Source organism: Chinchilla lanigera, unplaced genomic scaffold (genome assembly GCF_000276665.1).
Source record: "Chinchilla lanigera isolate Chin_1 unplaced genomic scaffold, ChiLan1.0 scaffold00076, whole genome shotgun sequence".
In the NCBI taxonomy this organism is placed as follows: domain Eukaryota; kingdom Metazoa; phylum Chordata; class Mammalia; order Rodentia; family Chinchillidae; genus Chinchilla; species Chinchilla lanigera.
The window spans coordinates 2,319,382-2,327,273 of record NW_004955477.1 but is presented as its reverse complement, the minus strand read 5'-3'; the positions used below and the strand labels follow the sequence as shown (position 1 = coordinate 2,327,273).

At 47.3% G+C, this 7,892-nt stretch overlaps 1 long non-coding RNA gene across 1 annotated transcript in view; it reads left to right on the top strand.

Annotated features, from left to right (window-relative positions):
- Positions 1–4,634: 4,634 nt before the first annotated feature.
- LOC106146394 overlaps positions 4,635–7,892 on the top strand; it is a 24,279-nt gene continuing 21,021 nt past the window's right edge. Inside the window, exon 1 of the long non-coding RNA XR_001230814.1 lies at positions 4,635–4,686. This is a non-coding gene — a long non-coding RNA (uncharacterized LOC106146394). The remainder of the gene's footprint in view (positions 4,687–7,892) is intronic.

Sequence of the window (7,892 nt, the reverse complement as noted above, 5' to 3'; positions counted from 1 at the left end):
GATGTCACTCCAGGCCTGGCAGACTCCAGAAGCATCCTTGCTGGGCCCTAGCTTGGGCCCTGTCACAGATTCTGGCACTGAGTGGGAACCATGGGTTCTACCAGGCACTGAGCTCTTGGGCAGGAACCGAGTCGCAGCTGTTTCTGCATCCACCCTGGGGCCTGGCCATGAGTGATCCCAGAATCACTGAAAGAAAAGAGGCACAGACATCGGTGCAAAGGAATCTGTGGGACTTAGTATCAACCCTAGGGGGAAGCTGCCCAGGAGGGTAGAGCTCCTATTCCGCTGAGTGGTGCTTCTCTCTGCTCCACCTAATTTTCCTTGACAGCCTGAGATACCAAACAACCCATGCACTCACCAGGTGTTACTGGACCCTGAGCCAGAAACATGTATTTTTCTTTAAGCAGAATTTTCAACATGGATGATAGAAGCTAACAGCAAACTGCTCCAAAAATAATACCTTCTGAACATCTTGCTCCTAAACAACTTGCTGTAAGCCTGCCCCTAAGTCTAACCAAATATTTGTTTTTTGGCTTTGTACCAGAGATCTCTAAGGACAGATCCTTTGCAAATGATTATTGCCATTTGACTGCCTTGTCTGAGTACCTGTGCATGTCATATTCCGGGATGTGCACGGGAGACAGAGATTTCAGATCTAGTTCTGGGCCTAGAGGTGCCTGTAGCAGTGTCACTAAGGGAAAATGCTGACCAGAGCCAGGAGTAGTGTCAGCAAAGGAAGGTAATAACTAGGTGGCTAGATTAGCAAACAGAAGTCTCTAATCTCCTCCTGGTCCTAGCCTAAGGTTCACACTTACTCTCAGGCCTCTCCTACACCCTGTGGAGAATCTGAGGACTCGCTCGCCCTTGCTTCACAACCACACTCCTGTCCCCCTCACCACTGCTACCCCTGTTGCTGGACTAAATGGTCCCAACTAGTAGAACAGCTGTAGCCCCTGGAGATATATTACTTTTTGTGTTCTGAAACCTAAATCACTCATAAGCCCCTTCTCCATTTTTTTTTTTTTTTGTAGAGGGAATCGAACTCATGACCTCAAGCTTGCCAGGCAAGTGCTTGTGCTGTTGAGCTACATCTCCGGCCTGCATAAGCCCCTTCTCTAAAGACTAGACCTTCACTTGGTAGTGGGTACCTTCTAACTGTCTTCCAGCTTTAATCTATCTAACATATGGAGTCAGATGGCTTTAAATAAGATGCTTCATCCTTTGCCAATAACCCCACACCACAGTAGTGAGACCATCAATAGTCATGAGATTTATTGCATCAATTCTTGCATTAGAGGAAAGAATGATCAACTATGGAGAAGACAAGGCCACACGGTGAGCTCCACCACCTCAGAGGAAGGATGCACCATCTCCCGCCTGACCTTGTTTGGGGTGGGGAACTGTCAGGGTCGGCCACAGTCTTTGGGGCATTCTTGAGGCCTCTCTCCTTTTTACTGTCAAGATTTGACATTTTCCACTTCGTAGCTCAAGTCTACAAGAATAGAACTTCTTCGAAACCCGATGCAGTGGGTAATTTAGGGAAACACGTTTCAATTTCAAGATGGATTATAGTTGTGCAAATATTTGGAGAGCTTCATTTTCTCTTCCAACACAGATTAAAGAGACAAGCTGGTTTCCATGGAGTGTGTTTCAGTCATTTGGAAACAGCTTTATGACCATTTTCTGTTCTGTGGTTATTTGCTGAACACCTACTATGTGCCAGGTGGTGGAGCTAGAGACATGCTGATATTGGTTTCTGGTTGAGGGCCACCACAGCCGGGGCCTGGCTGGGCCCTTCCTGACAGCTAATGCAACCTGTGGTTGAGGCTGGGGGAGGAAATGACTCAGCAGTTGCCTTCAAGTGCAGCTCACAGCCCATGTGCTGGGAATCCCCCCACCCTCACCAGAGGTTAAGAAAGCGTGGGTAAGGAAGAGATTGGACTGAAGCCCCTGGCCTTGCTACTTCTTCACTGTGCGACCCCAGGCAAGTTACTTAACCTCTCTGAACTTCAGCTTCTTAGGAAAATGGGGCTAATTATAGCATCCAGCTCATAAAGCTGTTGGTAGGAGAAAACGCAGCCATGCACATGCGGTATACCATGTACTGACACAGTTGGTGTTAGGGTTATTTCTTGTGCACGTGGGGTGAATAGTGAGGTTTCCCATGAGCTCCCAGCTCTTGTCCTGCTGCAGCCATTGCAGAGGTTTTTGATGGAACCTGCTGATGGCAGATGCCTCTCCTGCCATCCCAGGCTGCTTTGCTGCCACCTGGTCCCAGTGAAGCTGCCCACCCACAGAAGCTTTCCTGATGGGTGACAGCAGACATCGAACACAGCTCTCCTCCACTGTACTCCGAGCTTTTCTGCTCCCTGCCCTGGGGGTGGGTTGTGCCTACTTTTTGTGACATCTTTGAGTCCTTGCTGTTTCCTCGTCCATACTCTGCCCAGGCCCATCAGAAGAGGCCTTTCTGTGTCTTCTTTGTTCATAGAGCTTTGCTTGTTCTGTGATTACCCATATGTGGGCTGGTGAGTCTTGCGGAGCAGAGACTGACTTTTCCAATCTTGTGCTCAGGGTAGCTGGGGGCTCCTATAGCACTGTTCCCGCCCAGAGGTGGGACATGAATGGCCAGACACTGGCAGTCATCACAGTAGGGTATGGTTTCTGTGGCAGTGAGGTGCCCTGAGTGCCTGGGGCCTGAGCCAGAGGAGGAGCAGCTCCTTCCTTTTGCCAGGCTGGTCCATGGCCAGCTCTGCACCCTGGAGCCAGGGGAGCCAGGGCTGAGATCCGGGCAGGGCAGGTAATGTTGAGTGTGTAGAGATGCAGCTTGCCTCTCCTTCCTCTTTGCTTCTGTAAAGGAGTGAGGACTCATGTTCTCAGGGTGCTTTTGGGGAATGGCTCCAGTTCTGCAGCCTCCCGCTCCACAGCAGGAGGGCTGATCCTGAGGGCCAAGCTTGGTCCCATAGGACACGCATGTGGTCATTTTCCAAGCAAGAAGCTCCGACTACATTTTCCTGCAGACTTCAGGGGAGGGGCTGAAGTGTGGTGGGCACAGACTGAGGGGTCCTGGAGCTTCTGGCTGTGTGAAGCAGGAAGAATGTGTGGCCCAGGCACCACAGACCCCTCCTCTGGGTCACCCAGCCTGGGGGCTCCTGTGGGCACCCTAAGCTCTGTTCTAAGACACCCTGTTCAGATTACACAAAACCCATGTGGCCAGTGCTCTGTGGACACCAGGCTCTGTGAGGTGCCCCGGGGAAGAGAGGCTTTGTCATCTGATGAGTTTGGGAAATTTCTCTCACATACATTCACATTGCCCAATAAATAGCTTGAAATCCTAGGAGAAGTCCTGCACTCAAAAGCCTGCTGACTTTATTTTAAAGCAAAGGGTGGCAAATTTTTCTGTAAAGGAGCATTTGTGGCCTTGCAGGCTAAATGGTTCCTGCTGCAGCGACTCACCTTGGCTGTTGTCCTGTCACAGCCGTGATGGATAATACCTAAATCAGTGTTCTGATCAAGCTTTAGTTGCAAGAGTTAGAGTGGGCTGGATTTGGCCTGTGAGCTGCAGTTGGTTGCCCCTGCTTTAAGCCATTGTCTCTCTTGCCCTCCCTCCTGCAAAGCTTGATGGTGTGCCAGCTGCATGCTAAGGTCCTGGATGAGCAGAGCAGCTTGTTCTTAGGTCAGGGGTTATAGCCCAGGCCTGGGCCTATCCTTCCAGTTCCTTGATCATTCACAACTTGAATAATTCAAGACCTAGTTCTTGCAGCTCAGATCAAGGACGGGTGTGATTATTTTTTGCAGTGATGCTGATGTGGGCAGTCCAGTAGCTACAACTCATTCAGATGGCAGGTTGGGAATTATGCAATTCTAGATACAATGGGGATATATTAATGGCGTGATTTGCATTATTTTAAGATTTGCACGAGAAGAGTCTTTCTGGATATGTTAATACTGATCCTCTCCAGAATTCAAATCACCCAAAAAGTACCGCACGTATATTAGGGCCTTTAGGGCTGTGGATCCTGCGGTACCCATTTTGGGAACCATTAGTCTGGTGTTTTGCAAGGGCTGAGCACTGAGTTCAGAGTTGTGCAAGCCTTTGTACCAGGTACTGCAGCAACAAGCAGCTTCCTGCGTCCTGCTTTCAGACTCACTATCTCAAGGAAGCCTCAGTAGGACCCAGCCCTGGGAACTTGTGAGCTAATCTTTGCCATCAATGGGCCTGGCTGTGCTGGTTCTCCTTGAATTTTCATTGCTGCAGTCATGTGCCTTGGGGAAGGTTTCAGAAAGCCCCAGCATTGGCTTTTGTTTCATTTTTTTTTGTTAAAGTCTGCCAGCCACTGAAGAAAAAAAAAGAATTGCTTTCTTTAATTAAGTTTATTGATACATTTGAGGTATACATAATGACTGCATCCATTAGAGGGAATTTGTACCTGTACACGATAAAACTTGATTCTGTTTTTGGAAGGTCCTGTGGTCCTCACTCAGTTCAGATACCCAAACCCCTTTCCAGGAGTGCGGCACCTCGATGGAGCCCCTGTGTTCCGACACACGCCAATGTGGTGTCAGGTCCCCACATGCCTCTTACAATCCTTACTTGCAGTTCTACCAGTGACATTTTATTATTCCCATCTTCCAGATGAAGGAACTGAGGCAGAGGACAGTATCTTTCTTTCCAAGGCTACGTGGCTGGTAAGTATCAGAACCTGGGAGGGAATTCAGATCCTGTGGCTGCAAACTCATAATCTTTGGTTTCTTCTGAGCCCAGGACACATGTGTGAGATTGGACCCAGTGGTGACATCCTGCCAACTTCTCTGTGCATCTGGCTCTCATCTTGGTTGTGGAAAATGCCATGCATATGACAGAGTAGAATTCCATATAATAGTAACCTCCCTCTCACCCTGTCTGACCCTGCATCACAGAATTATAAGCACTTATGCTTTGGAGAGACTGCTAGTGTTTGTGGCTGCCCAGGAGCCATTATCTATACTTTGGAAATTGTCACTTCATTTCCTTTCGGGGAGTTTTCCCTCCTTTACTCTCAATTCTCAGAGCTGTATAATTGATGTCATCTCCTTCAAATCACAGGGATTGGCTCAGAAACAAAGATAAACTCACTCACAGCCTATGAGACCCAATCTTGGATGTTTGGCTGGACGGAGTCTCTGCTGCTCGGTGGGAGTACAGGCTGGTAGAACCGGGCTGGGGATTTAGCTCAGCGGCACAGCACCTGCCTGGCAAGTGCAAGGTCATGAGTTTGATTCCCTGTACCAGAAAAAAAACCAAAAATAAAAAAAAAAAAAAAAAAAAAAGGACAGGCTGGTAGAACCTAAGTCTGGGGACCATTTTTTGTGCTCTGCTTGGTGATACAGCCTACCTGGGGCAAAAGAGTGGAGGTGGATTCCACACATCACTTGAGCACCTAGATCCAGCTTGACTTGAAGCAGAACTTGTGGACTTTTCAATGTCATGATTTACTACATTTCTTTTTATGCTTCAGCTTGCTGATGTGGGTTTCTATTACTTCTGTCCAGTGGAATCCTGAGTCATATCTGGAGAGTTACCATAGTATCGCACAATGGTTAGGACAGAGTCCAGGATTATTATTCCATTTTGCTGTGCCTCAGATGGGATGCAGCTGCCCTAGTGGTTCCTCCTTCCTCAGTCCTTGCTTCTATCCCCAAACTCTTCCTTTACACAAACAGTTCAAGTTCCAGTGAGGTCTCAAGGGGCTTCATGCTCAGGCTTAGTCTCCATAATCTTTCCACTGTGATGTCCCGGGGCCAGCAACAGGCCTCCTTCACAGGCACTGTGAACCAGCTGGGACTGGTGATGGTTACTTGCAGGGATTGCAGTTGCCGGGATTGAAGCTGCATGAAAAAAAATTAGCTTCATTTGATTACTGAAATCATGTAGGAGGATTGCAAGTTCAAGCCCCTTCTCAATAACTTAGTGCAACCTTGTCTCAAAAAAAGTTTTTTTTTACAGGACTGGCATGTAGTTCAATTTGAAGACCCCATTCTCAATTCTGAATACCACACACACAAAGTTCAAACAACATAAAGGGAGAAAATACAAACTTCCTATTTCCCAGGTACCCTAGTTTCCTTCCCCAGATAAAACCACTGCTCAATACCCTGTGAGTTATTTTCCATGTGTCTGTGTAGCCACTGTGCTCTGTTTGCCTTCTTTCAAGTAAAGATTGCTGTTGGAGAACTTTCATACAGACACATAAATCTGCCTCATGGTTCACTTTGGTTTGTGTGGCTGTGCATTTTCTTTTTGAGGAAATTGTGGTAAAATGCATAGAACTTTCAATGTCTTAACCATTTTTAAGTGTGCAGTAGTGTCAAGGACATTCACAATGCTGTGCAACCAACGTCCAGAACTTCAGCTTGGGAAACCGTAGCTCAGTTCCCACAAAATAACTGCTCTTTGTTCCCCTCCCCAGCCCCTGGCAACCGTCATTCCGCTTTCAGTCTTTATGAACTTGACTGCTCTAGATTATTTCATGTAAGTGGAGTCACTCAGTATTTGTCATTTTGTGATTGGCTTGCTTCACTTGGCAGAAGGTCCTCAAGGCTCTTTCATGTTATTAAATGTGTCAGAATTTTCTTCCTTTTACAGACAAAATAATATTCCATTTTATGGAGAGAGCATATCTGGTTTCCCCTTTCATCTGTCAATGGACACTTGGGTTGTTTCTGCCTTTTGGCTGACGTGAATTATACTGCTATGCAAGTACATATCTCTCAAAGTTCCTGCTTTCAATTCTTTTGTGGCTACATTCAGAGGTGGAATTGCTGGATTGCATAGTAACTCTATTTTTACTTTTTGAGGAACTGCCATTATATTTTCCACAGTGGCTGTACCATTTTGCATTCCCACCAACAATTTACAGGAGCTTCAGTTTCTCCATATCCCCACCATTTCTTGCTATTTTTACTTTTTTTTGATAGCTGTCATGATGGGTGCAAGGTACAGTATCTCACTGTGGGCTTGATTTGCATTTTCCTGGTGACTAGTGTTGCTGTGTGTCTTAAACATATGATTGTGAATATATTCAAGCATGCTCTAAAGCAGTACATTAGAGTTCTCTGGAGAGACAGAACCAATAGACACCCGAGGGGATAGATACCCAAGAAGCGAATTTTATTAGGGGAATGGGCTCATGTGATTATGGCAACTGAGAAGTCCCACGACAGGTCAGCTGCAGCCAGAGACCCTGGGAAGCCAGTAGCGTGGCTCAGCCGCAGTGCCAAGAAAGGCCTCAGAGACAGGGGAGTTGATGGAGTAACACGCAGTTCCAGGTCACAGGCCTGGGGAGGTGGTAAAGAGGCCTCTGGGTGTAAGACTTGCAGCCCAAAGGCCAGAAAGCTTGGAGCCCTGATGTCCAAGGCAGGAAATGAGCAGATTCCAGCTTTGAGAATGACACATTCACATTCTGTATCTATTCTCTTCAGGCTTTCATCGGGTTGGATGGTGCCACCCGTAATTAGAGTGGCTGCCCCTACCTACCCACTCAGACTCATGCTGACCTCTCTGGAAAAGCTGCCACAGACACACCTCAAATAATGCTTTTTCTGGTTGCTATGTATTCTTTAATCCAGCCAGGCTGAATTATAGCCACCACCCAGATTCAACGAGTAAGGCCGGGCATGGTGGTGCATGCCTGTAATCCCAGCACTTGGGAAGCTGAGGCAGGAAGATTGTTGCGAGTTTGAGACCAGCCTGGGCTACAAAGTGAGTTGAAGGCCAGCCTGGGCTACAAGGTGAGTTCAAGACTAGCCTGAGCTGCATAGTGAGACCCTGTCTCAAAAAGACAAAAAACAAACAAACAAACAAAAGCCAAAACAGAGTCAACAAATAATGGGGCTGGGGATTTAGCTCAGCGGCA